Here is a 13,185-nt window from a genome sequence, read left to right on the forward strand (position 1 = left end):
ACAGTGCAGCTATAATATAACATCACTGGGGTAGGTAACATGCAGAGTCGAACTGGGGCATAAAGGGCACACCAAGGAATGCAGTGATAGGGGCCCAAGCTTAAATGGTGTGGCCAGCCACCAGAGGGGTCCATACCAGATGTATTTGGCCAACCATTGGACATGAGGACATGTAAAAAACAGGCCCCCTTTATAAAAGAGGGGACAGGGGTGTGTCAGCACCATTCACTTTGTGTGGCAGGAGGGCTAATCTTGGTGTAGTTTCCATAGAAACAAATCAATCTCTTCCAGGAGTGGGTGGGGCCCTCAAGCAATGGGGCCTACCGGGATTTCCCCTGTACCCCTGTGGGCCAGTCCAACCCTAGTTACATGTCCCTGGTTACCATTTCAATGGTCTTGGTGTTCCGCTGATAACAAGTAGTTCAGAGTCAATGGCCGGATCAAATGTATTGAACAGATCCAATAAAGCAGATTCCCTGAGAGCTTCTAAATCTGCCTTTATCTTTTTTGGAAAATAATGTAGTGAAAGGTCGCATAGGAATAATAGTGAAAGGTCGCATAGGAATAACATAAAACAGCCACTAGAAATGACAATAACAATTGCTTGAAAAAAGACCAATAAGGCAACATCACTGACAGTCTTCCCAGCAGATATAACAAATATTAACATGAGGTGAATAACAAATAAATCACCGGGAACAAAGAAATGTAGAAGTGACCACCACAAAATTCTGAATCACTGTATGTGACAAAGTAAGAAACCCAGAATGTGGAGCAGAAACTCCATGCTGAGGATGTGCCTTGTGTCATGCTGCACAGGTGGGGGCAATTCATAAATTGTCAGCAAGAGGAGGTGGAAGAGTAGAAGGACATAAACCGATCCAACCCACGGTATAACCGTAATTGGGCCTGAGAGATGTACGCTGATAGCATCGCTGCTGCGCCTTTGGACACATTGTAATGCCGCAAGAGGAATTAAGGACAAAATACACCCCCCCCCCTGATGACATCACAGATCTGAACTAAACAATTTACCCTCTAATATAAAGTTAATTAATTGGTAAGACATGAGCAGTGCCAGCTTCCTCTCTTCATATTTTAAACTCATCCCATGCATCCCGCCACTCATCGCATGCATCCCGCCACTCATCGCATGCATCCCACCACTCATCACATGCATCCTGCCACTCATCGCACGCATCCCGCCACTCATCGCATGCATCCCGCCACTCATCACATGCATCCCACCACTCATCCCACGCATCCCAATAAGAGCTGTTCTTTGTGAGAGAGGGATTTCCGGCTTTATAGCCCATAAGTCCCTCTGCGCATGTGCAGAACGACGCACGCGTCGCCTGGGCTGCTGGGAAGGATCTGATTGGATCCTGGGCGGTGACCAGAAAGTGCACTGCAGTGTTTAAGTGAATGCAAAAAAATTGTGTCCCTAATCACCAGTGGTGTTACAGCATGCAGAGATGCTGAAAGTGGACGTCTCAGTGCTTGCACATTCAGACGCAGGCTACTACACCAAGGGGTACCTGATACTAGCATTTGCATATTATCGCAGCTGCGACTCCGACAACATCTCTGAATAAGGCCCATTGTCACCGATTAGTTATATCACACCTTTTTCAGTGAGCAATGGTTTCCCCCTGTGCCACATTGAGGCATTATGTAAAAGCTAACGTAATTCAGCCATATAAAAATCTGTATATATAAGCAGATCACATACAGTCACAAGTCTAAATATTAGATTGCCTACGAATTTTTCAGACTCTAGAGGGCAGTATAGCACTTATTATATCAATCTCTTTTGCTTACTGTTTTCAACTCTCACACGGTCAGTCTGTCACACATAGGCATGGCATATAAAATAAATATATCATATTTATTCATTCTAATGGAAAGACGTATGATTCTTATATGTATTATGCTTTCATTTAGAGGGACTGATCAAACAATATAAGACAAGTGTACTCCTACCCCTCACCAATCCAGTAAGTGTTCATTAGAATACAAGTATAGATGGTGTAATGGTTAGCATTACTGCTTCACAGCACTGAAGTCGTGGGTTTGATGCCCACCACGGCCCTAACTGTGTGGAGTTTATATATTCTCCCTGTGCTTGCGTGGGTTTCCTACGGGTACTCCGGTTTCCTCCCACACTTCAAAAATATACAGGTAGGTTAATTGCCCCCCAACGAAGATTAACTCTAGTATGTATGTGTGTGAGCATGTGGTAGGGAATATAGATTGTAAACTCCACTGGGGCAGGGAATCATGTGAATGACTAAATATTCTCTGAAAAAGCGCGCGGCATTTATGTGTGTGCTATATAAAGAACTGGTAATAAATAAATAGATATATGCCCACAGCCTAACACTAACCCTCCCCTCCAGCTGCCTTACCCTAACTCTCCCCTCCCACAGCCTAACCCTCCCCCTATTACCTAACACTCCCTTCTTGAAGCCTAACCATCCACCTAGTAGCTAACCTTCCCCCTAACCCTAATACTTACCTCCACAGTCTGTCGGGGTACCACTGTCGGTATTGTGACCGTCGGCATGCTGACAAAATCCCATTTATACTTTTGGACATAAAACCTATTTTAAATGTTGAAATGGTTTAGAACCATTTGTAGATTTCTGTAATTTACTTCTATATTATTAAAAACTGCTTAATATTTTGGGACTGAGTCAGGGTTGCCTACCTTTAATATTCTCTTCCCGGGAGAAGCCCGGGAAAGAGAAGCAGCAGGGGGCCGACGGGGGCGGGGCTTGACAATTCGCGTCATTAAGCCCCGACCCTCGCGGTAAAATTGCCGCGATTGGGCACAATTTACATAGGGGCGGGGCCAAATGCTGTGATTCATGCAGAATCACAGCTTAAGCTCCGCCCCCTTCACGGAGACCCACGATTGCCGCGGGTATTCTCCTAATTCTGCCCACTTCACTAGGAAGTGGGCAGAATGCGGGAGAAATGCCTACCCTTCCGGTAGTGCGGGGGGTTACCCGAAAAATCGGGAGCCTCCCGCGAAAACCGGGAGGGTAGGCATGTATGGACTGAGTATTATCTGGTGGAACCTACAAAAAGTTTACTTTCACCTGGATACACACAGAAAGGTTTCTGGATTCCTCTCCTCTCCTGAAAAAGGCTGCAAAAACTACCAGATTACAGACAACACAGGGCCTGATTCAGACCCGGTCGCAAGCACTGAGCGCTCGCAACCGGGTCGATGGTGGCCCAGACCGCATGCGCACGACAGAGCAGGCTCCATCGTGCGCATGCGCGAGACCCGGATAGCTCCGGGTCTCGTACCAAAGGGGGCGTGCTGTCGATGTTGAGTGACAGGATGCCCCCTTTGGTGGGCGGGCCGGGGGAGTTGCTGCCCAAACGGAGGCTTTCCCATGTGAACGCCTACGTTTTGGGGCGGCCCCACTGACATCACGAGTGATGTCAGTGGGAGAGATTTCGACTCTGTTAGAGCCGAAATCTCTCTGGGGCTTGCGACCACGAGACCCTACCACAACCATCTTCCTGGCCACTCGCTATAGCTGTGGGTGGTCACCCACAGCTATGCGAGCGGCCAGGAGGCCGTTCTAAAAAAAAATAGCCCGGCCCTGATTCAGAGCGAGTGCTCTGTCAGAGCGTCCGGCTCTGAATCAGGGCCACAGTTCCCTACTGTAAGTGGGACAGTGCGGATCCACCTTCCATTATTTTCAAAGTTGCCTTGTATAAAAAAAAGATACATTTACTCTAATATAACATACAGAAATTTAAACTACAGAGAGCAACTAATAAATCATTTAACCTGACATGTAGTTTAAAATATCAACAACTAACACATTTTCCTGCACATTACAAGAAAGTAAATTCATGACATTGGGTTTATTTTTATAGTGCGAATTTACCCAACTACGAGCATGCTGTCATTTATTCATTAGATGCACAGACACGTTTACAGCAATGTAAGCTTATAAAGTCACTATATTTAGATTTGCATTGATATTTCAAGTGATCGCTTGAAGCCTTTTCGGTTGCTATGTTCTATGCATTAATGTGCTGTTCTATTTCATACTTTTAAAAATGAGCCTCAATGCCATTATATATTCTAGGCATGTCCAACATCAAATAGGTTGTGATCTACTTTCATGCATCAAAACTAACATTATTCTGTCACAACTTCCCATCATCATTCCTGTTTTATACAAAAGGGTATTTAGCTGAACATTTGGTAAAATATGTAAATAAAATTAATACTTTTTAGAAAGAAGACCTCATAAGTCCTAATAAGTTTTATAATAAGATGCACCTAGTTTATATTATGTCGCACAGGGCCCCTGCTAACATTATGCCACATTGTAGTGCCCCCAGTGCACATTATGCCACAGCCCCCCCTGTTCACATTATTTATGTCACACAGTGCCCACAGTTCATACATTGGAGTATGATGCTTGGTCTCTTCTTCTTCAGAGTAGTGATAGTTGATCATATTACATGTATATAGCATATACTTTGATAAGTACATCCTATTTATTGGTCCAAAGTAGAGACAAAAAATTGATGTATTCTAACCAGTGTCAGAGAGAAACCAATGTGGTAGCTGATGTGGCTGTCTTGAACAACAGTCCCAAAAAGCTTCAGAAAATATACATATAAAAGTAAGGAAAAAAAGAAGCACTGAAGTTATGCAGCCGGAAGTCACCAAAACGGAGAGACTAGCCAATTCCCTAAAATAACAACTTTAAAAAACAAAGATGCAATTCCAGGGTGCATCCCAACATGTGACACTGCTATAGTCCAGCTAAATAGTATAAAGCAGGAACACTGCTATAGTCCAGCTAAATAGTATAAAGCAGGAACACTGCTATAGTCCAGCTAAATAGTATAAAGCAGGAACACTGCTATAGTCCAGCTAAATAGTATAAAGCAGGGACGTGCACTCCCTCCCTGTCATACCCGAGATTTGATAAAAAAATTATTAGAATAATACAAAGAAGTTATTTATAACTTATAAACATCTTATTTGTTTATTGTAATAATTTTTATAGTTAACACTCACCAGCTTTGCGGAGCTTCGTGGGACTGCAGGGAGATGAGAGATGAGGCAGCAACAGCTCAGCCTCGCCTCTGTATAGTCAGACACTGCTTGCAGAGCTGGGGGAGGGGCCATACCACGGGCATTAAGCTGCATAGAAAGAGAGCTAATAGAGCAGTGATTTCCAACCTCGGTCCTCAAGGCACACTAACAGTCCTGGTTTTGGTGATATCCATGCTAAAGCACAGATGGGTTAATCAAAATAACTGAGGTACTAATTAAGTTTGCCTGTGCTCAAGTATGGCTATCCTTAAAACCTGGACTGTTAGTGTGCCTTGAGGACCGTGGTTGGGAACCCCTGTAATAGAGGAATGCCTCTGAGTATGGGGGGCGTGCCTTGAACACTGATGGACACCTTGGATTTGTTATGTGACCAGAAAGTGCACTGCAGTGTTTAAAGATCAAGCTCAGTCTGCAGCATCAAGAGAAGACACAGTGATGTAGGTTGGAGAATCAATGATGCTTAGTGTAGTGAAGGAAGAGTTACAGTGAGTAGGGGGTGAGACAAGCTCCCAGCACTCAGACCAATCTCTCTGTTTGCTTCCCCAGCCATTGACCTCACCGCACATCACTGGTATAAAATAGTATAAGTCTCCAACTGGAGTCAATATATACTTTATCTTCTCTCAGATCTCAATGTCCTCCAAGTCATGTGATTGGGAAAAACATCATAGCACAATAGCATTGCAACAGATAAACCACAGTGGATGCAGAAAGAAGGATTGGTATGAATATAGCCACCACCACTGGATGAGGAAATAACATCACACTCAGGGGTACATTTATTATGAATTGGTTTTGCCATCTATTGCAGTCGGATGGACACCACTGTCAGATTGCAGTCTAAAAAATAGCCTCCACCAACAAATAGAAGTGCAATTCTAACGGAGACTGACGAACACTTCCTATCACTTTTCAATTGGTTTACACAAGCACATGGAATTTTGACATCTCAAACCCCTTATAAAATTGCCCCAAACAGCACCAACACGTTGAGAGGGTGTTGAGGTGGCTGGTGGTTGATTTTGGAGAGAGGATTTAAGAGTTTCTCCTGAAAATGTGCTGTTGTAAGTTGTGTTGTCTTGTTTATTTTATCTGTAGTTCTATTTACTTTATTACTAGAGGAATTCATCATTCCTCCTCTCCATAAGTATCTATTCCGAAAAGCTGTCATTTTTGTGATGACAGCTTTTCAGAGAATAGATACTCCCCCCCCCCCCCTTACCTTGCAGCCTGTCAAAGACTGCCACCGCGGACCCAGACCTTCCCCCTGGCCCTGGTCTGCAGTGGACAGTTCGGCAAGGCAGAGGGGGTGGGCTGAAGATTTTTTCATTTTATTTTTTATTTAAAACTTTACTATGTTCTCCCCCGCCACAATGCTGCTGCTGCTGCCGGGTAGCATCTCCCCTCCATTCCCCGGTGGCACTTGTAAGTGTAGTTAATTGAAGAAGCACTTACAAGTGTCACCGGGTAACAGAGGGGAGATGCTACCGGCAGCGCCAGAGCATTGCGGAGGGGAGAACACACAGCGCAGCAGCCGGAGCGATGGAGGGAGCCGAAGGAGGACCTGCCCAGCTGAAAGCAGGTAAGTATAACCCGCTGTACGCCACCTGAGAGTGGCATAAAGTAACACCATCAAATTGCAAAAATACATCATTTTCAGAATTTGATTAAAATACATAATTTTTTCGGAATTTGATGAATAGCCTAATTTCCATATCCCCATACTAATGTACTAATGTATGGAGAGTGTGGAAATTAACGCTTGCGGACTTAGCCAGGAGGTATCAGTCATATCTCCTGTGTTAAGTGTATTAATGAATACTAAAAAACGGTAATTAAAGAAAAATTTCCTTAAAACCGTTATTTTAGTGTTGATGAATAGGCCCATAGATAGATACAGATATATATATATATATATATATATATATACACAGTATAGATAGTGAGAGGGGAGGAGAGAGGGAGGGACAGGGAGGGAGGGAGAGGGGGGAGAGAGAAGGAACAGAGAGAGGGACAGTGGGTCAAGGAGTGAGATAAAGGGAGAGAGGGAAGGAGGAGAGAGACAGAGGGAGTAAGGGGAGAGAGAAAGGGAGGGAGAGAGAGGAACAGGGAGGGAGGAGATAGACAGAGAGGGAGCAAGGGGATAGAGAAAAGGAGGGAGTGAGAGAGAGAGAGAGAGAGAGAGAGAGAGAGAGAGAGAGAGAGAGGGAGGAACAGGGAGGGAGGAGAGAGCCAGAGAGGGAGTAAGGGCAGAGAGGTAGTAAGGGGAGAGAGAGAATTAGGGAAGAGAGAAAGGGAGGGAGGTAGAGAGAGGGAGGAAGGGACAGGCAGGGAGGGAAGGAGAAAGGGAGAGAGAGAGGGAGTGAGACAGAGAGCGATGAGGATGGAGACAAAGAGGGAAATAGAGGAAGAGAGAGGGAGAGACAGAGAGAGAGGAAGGGAGTGAGAGGGAGGAGGGGAAGAGAGAGAGAGGAAGGGAATGCACACACAAACTTCCTGCAGCTACAGCAGGCAACCCATCGGCCTTCTGATGGGGCCAGCACTTCACTGCATTAGGCGTGGCTTCCATAGACAGCCATTGTCGGGTCCATGAATCAGTGGCACTGAGACTGTGTTGTGATGCTGTCAGGAGGGGAAGCCAGATTCTAGGCAATATTTTTGACAGTGTGGTGGCCCCCAAGGTGTGTGGGCTCCTGGACGACTGCCCCATTCGTCCCCCATTATAGTCAGGCCCTGCCCGTGTTCATTCACCATCTGGGGCATTCTCCTCTCTCTGTGTAATTCACAGAGAAAAATAAAACAGTGAGATAATGACACAGCTGAGTGACATAAATGACCAGTAGCACTGATGACCAGTTCCCTGGGAGGGTGGACAGAAAGTATCAGAGTCACTGGCAGTGAGTGTGAGCACACTGGAGACATGGATAGTGTAGGGAGAGAACATTAGGGTGGAGGGCCCTGCTTGTTAGAGCTTACAGTCTAAGGGGTTGGTAATATACAGTAACAGCAAGGTGAACTGGAAAAAGATGGAGAGGGTATGAGTTAAAAGTATTAAAAAGGCTGGTTTTGATGAACTGGGGCATTTTCAGGGCATAATAGAAGGTTAGAAACAGAGAAATCCAGAAGTCTTGACATGACAACATAGCGGACCAAACATAACAGGCCAGGATAGTCCTCATTAGCTGGGCTGGCTCCAATGTTTCTCTGATATTGGAACCAGACGGGTCATTATTCTGTCTGCTGGGCAGTACAGCCATAGTAATTTTTGCCGTTACATCCCTCAGCCTCCCTACATGGCCATTTCTCCTGCACCCCCTGTTGTAGTCACTCTGTAAATTGCAAACTCATTTATCCCCATTTATGCAAACATTATTGTACTACTTTACTCCTATTTGATGTTCTGTAAATGTACATGATGTAGTAATTTGAAGAAGGATTTTGTTACATTCCCCTCTCTAGAGTTAATCAAATCTCTTTATTAAATTGCTGTTATTCCATGTACCTATTAAATATGATCAAACATGTCTCTCCAAAAGACGACAGCGGGGAGGTTAAGGACAGATTAACTTGGTAGTCTAGACTGACTTACTCTCTCTTCGTCTCAGTTGAGCTTTTACGTTGAGAGTCAAAGTCAGGTCAGCCTTCAGTATAACCAATATAAGAGCTCTGAGCTCTGTATTCCTGCCAGGTTGGATACTACAGAAACAAAAGATTATATAGAGGACAGCGGCATAATAAGCAGACTGAAGATGTATGTCTTTATCACATCATTTACAACAGAGTAATTGAAAGCGATAGACTCAGGGGTCTGATTACACTGCACAACAATGAAAATGTTTCCGATGTGAAAATAGTTACTTCTAATTGATTTCAGCATGCAAAGAATGAATATGACATTTAAAACTCTCAGTTAGCTCTGAGTTCCGAGATATAGCCCATTTATGATGATGTAGGGGTATTCCTAGTGAAGTGGCCAGAATGGAGAGAATCTTACCAGCAATCTGCATTCTGCTCAGAAGGGGCGGGGCCTAATGACCCAATTAAATAAATCAGTTATTTGTCCCCTTCCCTATTCAAATATATGCGATTCACGGGATTACCCACACAAGATAACTGTGGTGCACTGAGTGACAGGCATAGTGAGCGATTCCACCAAGACATTTCAGCAATGGAACAGAGATATCAGGGTAGGTGAATCACTACTGTTGGACAGTGACAAGAGATGCCCCAGAAGAGGAGTACAAGCAACGAGCAAAGAGAAAGCACCCACATGAATAGGCCACTATATTAGATAGTACTTTCCTATGCTGTATGTTTGTTTCGCATGCTGTATGTTTGTTTTGTTTTGTGTTCTTATTTGTGATTGATTGAATTAAAACTGTTATTTATTTTCTATCAAGAAAATATCATATTATTTTAAAATAGCTTTTCACTATGACTATATTACTAATGTACATACAGTATAGTGCAAGTAGCGTAGCTCAAAAAATAGAGCTAGTAAAAACATTCTGAAATCATTTTAGTTTTAGAAATGTATGATTATTTTTAGAAAGGAAACAAATTAAAAGTATTAATTTGTTGTACAGTGTTATCAGAGTCTGAATTAAGGGCCTGAGTCAGAGTTGGGAATAGAGAGATAGATAGCACTTAACTGTGTACCTGGACAAACCATGTTACAATGCAAGGGGTGTAAATACATAATTTTTTTTGCATGTGGGGTAAATAGTACTGGATGTTTTTACATGTAACCCACAAATACTGCATAGCTTTATTATTACTCTACAATTAGATGTCAGTTTGGACACCTCCCTCCCAAATCTAAATCTCTCTGCACATTATAAATCTGCCCCACCTGCAGTGCAGCATGGTGTTACCAAGATGATCAGTTGAGAGAGATATCTTTCTCTATTCCCAACTCTGAATCAGGCCCTAAGACACTTAGGGCTCTATTTATTAACATGGGGCCTGATTCAGACCCACTCACGAGCGGCTGTCCGCTCGCAAGTGGGTCGATGGTGTGCACTGAGCATGCGCACGATGGAGGGAGCTCCGTCATGCGCATGTGCGAGATGCGACGAGCGAAGGACTTTCCTTCGCTCGTTGTGTCTGATCAAAGGGGGCGTGCTGTCGATGTTGATTGACAGCACGCCCCCTTTGGTGGGCGTGCCGGGGGCGTGCCTCCCAGACGGGGGCGTTCCCAAGGGAACGCCTACCGTCAGAAGCCGGCCCACTGACATCACTAGTGATGTCAGTGGGAGTGATTTTGGCTCTGATAGAGCCAAAATCACTCCGGGCCTTGCGGTTGAGAAACTCAACCGCAGGCTCCGGCTTGCAGTAGCAATGGTCGCGATGGTCAAGACCATCGCGACCATCAACCTGCACGCTCGTATAGGCTGTGGGTGGTGACCCACAGCTATACGAGCGTCCAGGAGGACGCTCCATTTTTATAGAGGACGGCCCTCATTCAGAGCGAGCGCTCTGCTCAGAGCGTCCGGCTCTGAATGAGGGCCATTATTTTTACTAAAATAAAGTGAAAAAGGGTGTTTTCACACCCTTCTCACATTATTTTAGTATCACCTAAAGTTACTACAGGGCAATTGGAGTAGAATTAGTAACATTCTACTCCAAGCCCTAATTATCACTTATTTTTAGTAAGCAGATCGCATTTCCCATAATTGTAATTGGAAATGTGATCTGGCCAAAGTTACTAAAAATAAATTGTGAAAAAATACCGGGGAAAGCCCTGTGATAATAACAGCGTTAACCAGGGCCTCCCTCGGTTACCGGACTCCTGCTCTGCTCTGACGGGCAGAGCAGAGCCCGGAGCCAGCCACAGTGATCAGCTGTGTAGTCTAAACAGACCACACACTGATCTCTTCTAAAAAAATTCCAGAACCAGCACCAAACTTTTTCTAGCAATTGTAATGTCAAAGCCACGGGAACCCTTTCACCAGGTCCCCCCAGCAAAAGCTTTATGCCTGACAGCTAGTCAGCCCAGGTCGGTGATCCCTGGGGAGCTGGGGACTTCCCCAATAAAGGGCCCCCCCCTCTCCAGGGCACTTCAGGCCTAGGCTGATGTGAGCCGGGTTGATTATGTAGTGTGGTGCAATTAATAGTAGTAAAAATATTGTATTTTGCTGTGGAACTACAGGTCCCAGCAAGCCTCCCCTATCCTCTCTCTCTCCTGCCCTGAACAAGCCACTTCTCTATACAATGCCTCCCTTACTTCTGCTCTGGACTCTGTTGCTCTGGCGATCACTACTCACCCTTGCAGACCCACACCTCAACCCTGGCATTCCAATGCACCAGACACCTGCAAAAGAGTTCACAAACCACCGAGCGACAGTGGAGAAAATACGCTCTAAGGCAGATTTTCTTCTCTTCAAATTTATGCCTACAGTGCTGCCCTTTTTGTCTATATTTCAAGAACCTCATCTTCTCCCAGTCCTCAAATCTCCAGCGTCTCTTCACCACCTTCAACTCCCTCCTCTGCCACCCCCTCCTCGTTCTCCTCCCTTGACTCTGCTACCTACTTTACATCTGAAATTGATTCCATACGTCAGGACATCATATCCCAAATGTCCCACAGCTCTCCACCTCCTCCTTTCCTGGATCACCCCTCCCCATCCATTTTACCGACTCTGACATCATTCTCCACTGTATCTGGAGAGGAAGTCATGGCCTTCATCCGGTCCTCCCCCCCTTCCACCTCCCTCCTTGACCCTATCCCTTCATGTTTCCTCCACTACCTCTCTCCTTGTGCCTGTTCCCATCTTGCCCACCTCCTCAATCTCTCCCTCTCATCTGGCACTGTCCCTTTTGCATTTAAACATGCCCTTGTCATCCCCATTCTTAAAAACCAACCCTTGATCCTAACACTCTCTCCAACTACCATCCCATCTTTCTCCTCCCTTTTGCCTCCAAGCTCCTTGAGCATGTTGTTTACAACCACCTTACCACCTTCTCTTTCCTCCCACTCCCCCTTTGACCCTTTTCAGTCTGGCTTCCATTCTCTCCACTCCACTGAAACTGCCCTCACAAAAGTCAGCAATGACCTCCTTGCTGCTAAATCCAAGGGCCACTACTATCTGCTCATTCTCCTTTACCTCTCTGCTGCTTTCAACACTGTGCACCACCCTCTCCTGCTGCAAATCCTTCACTCCCTTGGTCTATGTGACACTGCCCTCTGGCTATCCTCCTATGTCTCTGACCGATCCTTCTCTGTCTCCTCTCATTACTCCTCTCCCCCCCCCCCACAGCCCCTTACAGTAGATGTTCCCCAAGGTTCAGTTCTTGGACCTATCCTATTATCCCTCTTTACATCCTTTCTAGGTGAACTCATCTGCTCTTTTGACCTCCATTATCATCTACTGTATATGCTGATGATACTCACATCTACATTTTTCCCCTGACCTCTCCCCCTCTCTCTTCACTCGTATCTCCAACTGTCTCTCTGCTATCTCTTCCTGGATGTCCCAGCGATTTCTTAAACTTAATATGTCTAAGACTGAGCTGATTATTTTCCCACCCTCCAACATAACCGCAGTTCCCACCATTTCTTTATCACTTGATGGCACAACTATCTCCTCTAGCCCCAAAGTGCACTGTCTTGGAGTTATCCTGGACTCCTCCCTCTCCTTCAAACCACATATCCAGAACCTCTTGCAGTCCTGTTGTTTCCATCTTAAAAATATTTCCAAGATTAGACCCTTTCTCACCCAGGATGCCACTAAAACCCTCATACACTCACTGGTCATCTCCAGATTGGACTACTTTAGCCCCCTCCTATCTGGCCTCCCCAACTCCCATCTCTCTCCTCTCCAGTCTGTCCCCAATGCTGCTGCTCGGCTCATCTTCCTCTCCAAATGCTCTACATCTGCCTCCGCTCTCCTACAAACCCTCCACTGGCTCCCCTTCCCTTTCAGAACCCAATTCAAGGTTCTCACACTGGCTTATAAAGCCCTCACCAATTCCTCTCCCATTTACATCTCTGACCTCATCTCCCTTCACTCTCCTGTCCGCCCTCTGTTCAACAAATGCACGCCGTCTCTCATGCCAACTGATTACTTCCTCCCACTCCTGCC

Source organism: Taudactylus pleione, unplaced genomic scaffold (genome assembly GCF_031769625.1).
Source record: "Taudactylus pleione unplaced genomic scaffold, aTauple2 ptg000142l, whole genome shotgun sequence".
NCBI classification, from domain to species: Eukaryota; Metazoa; Chordata; class Amphibia; order Anura; family Myobatrachidae; genus Taudactylus; species Taudactylus pleione.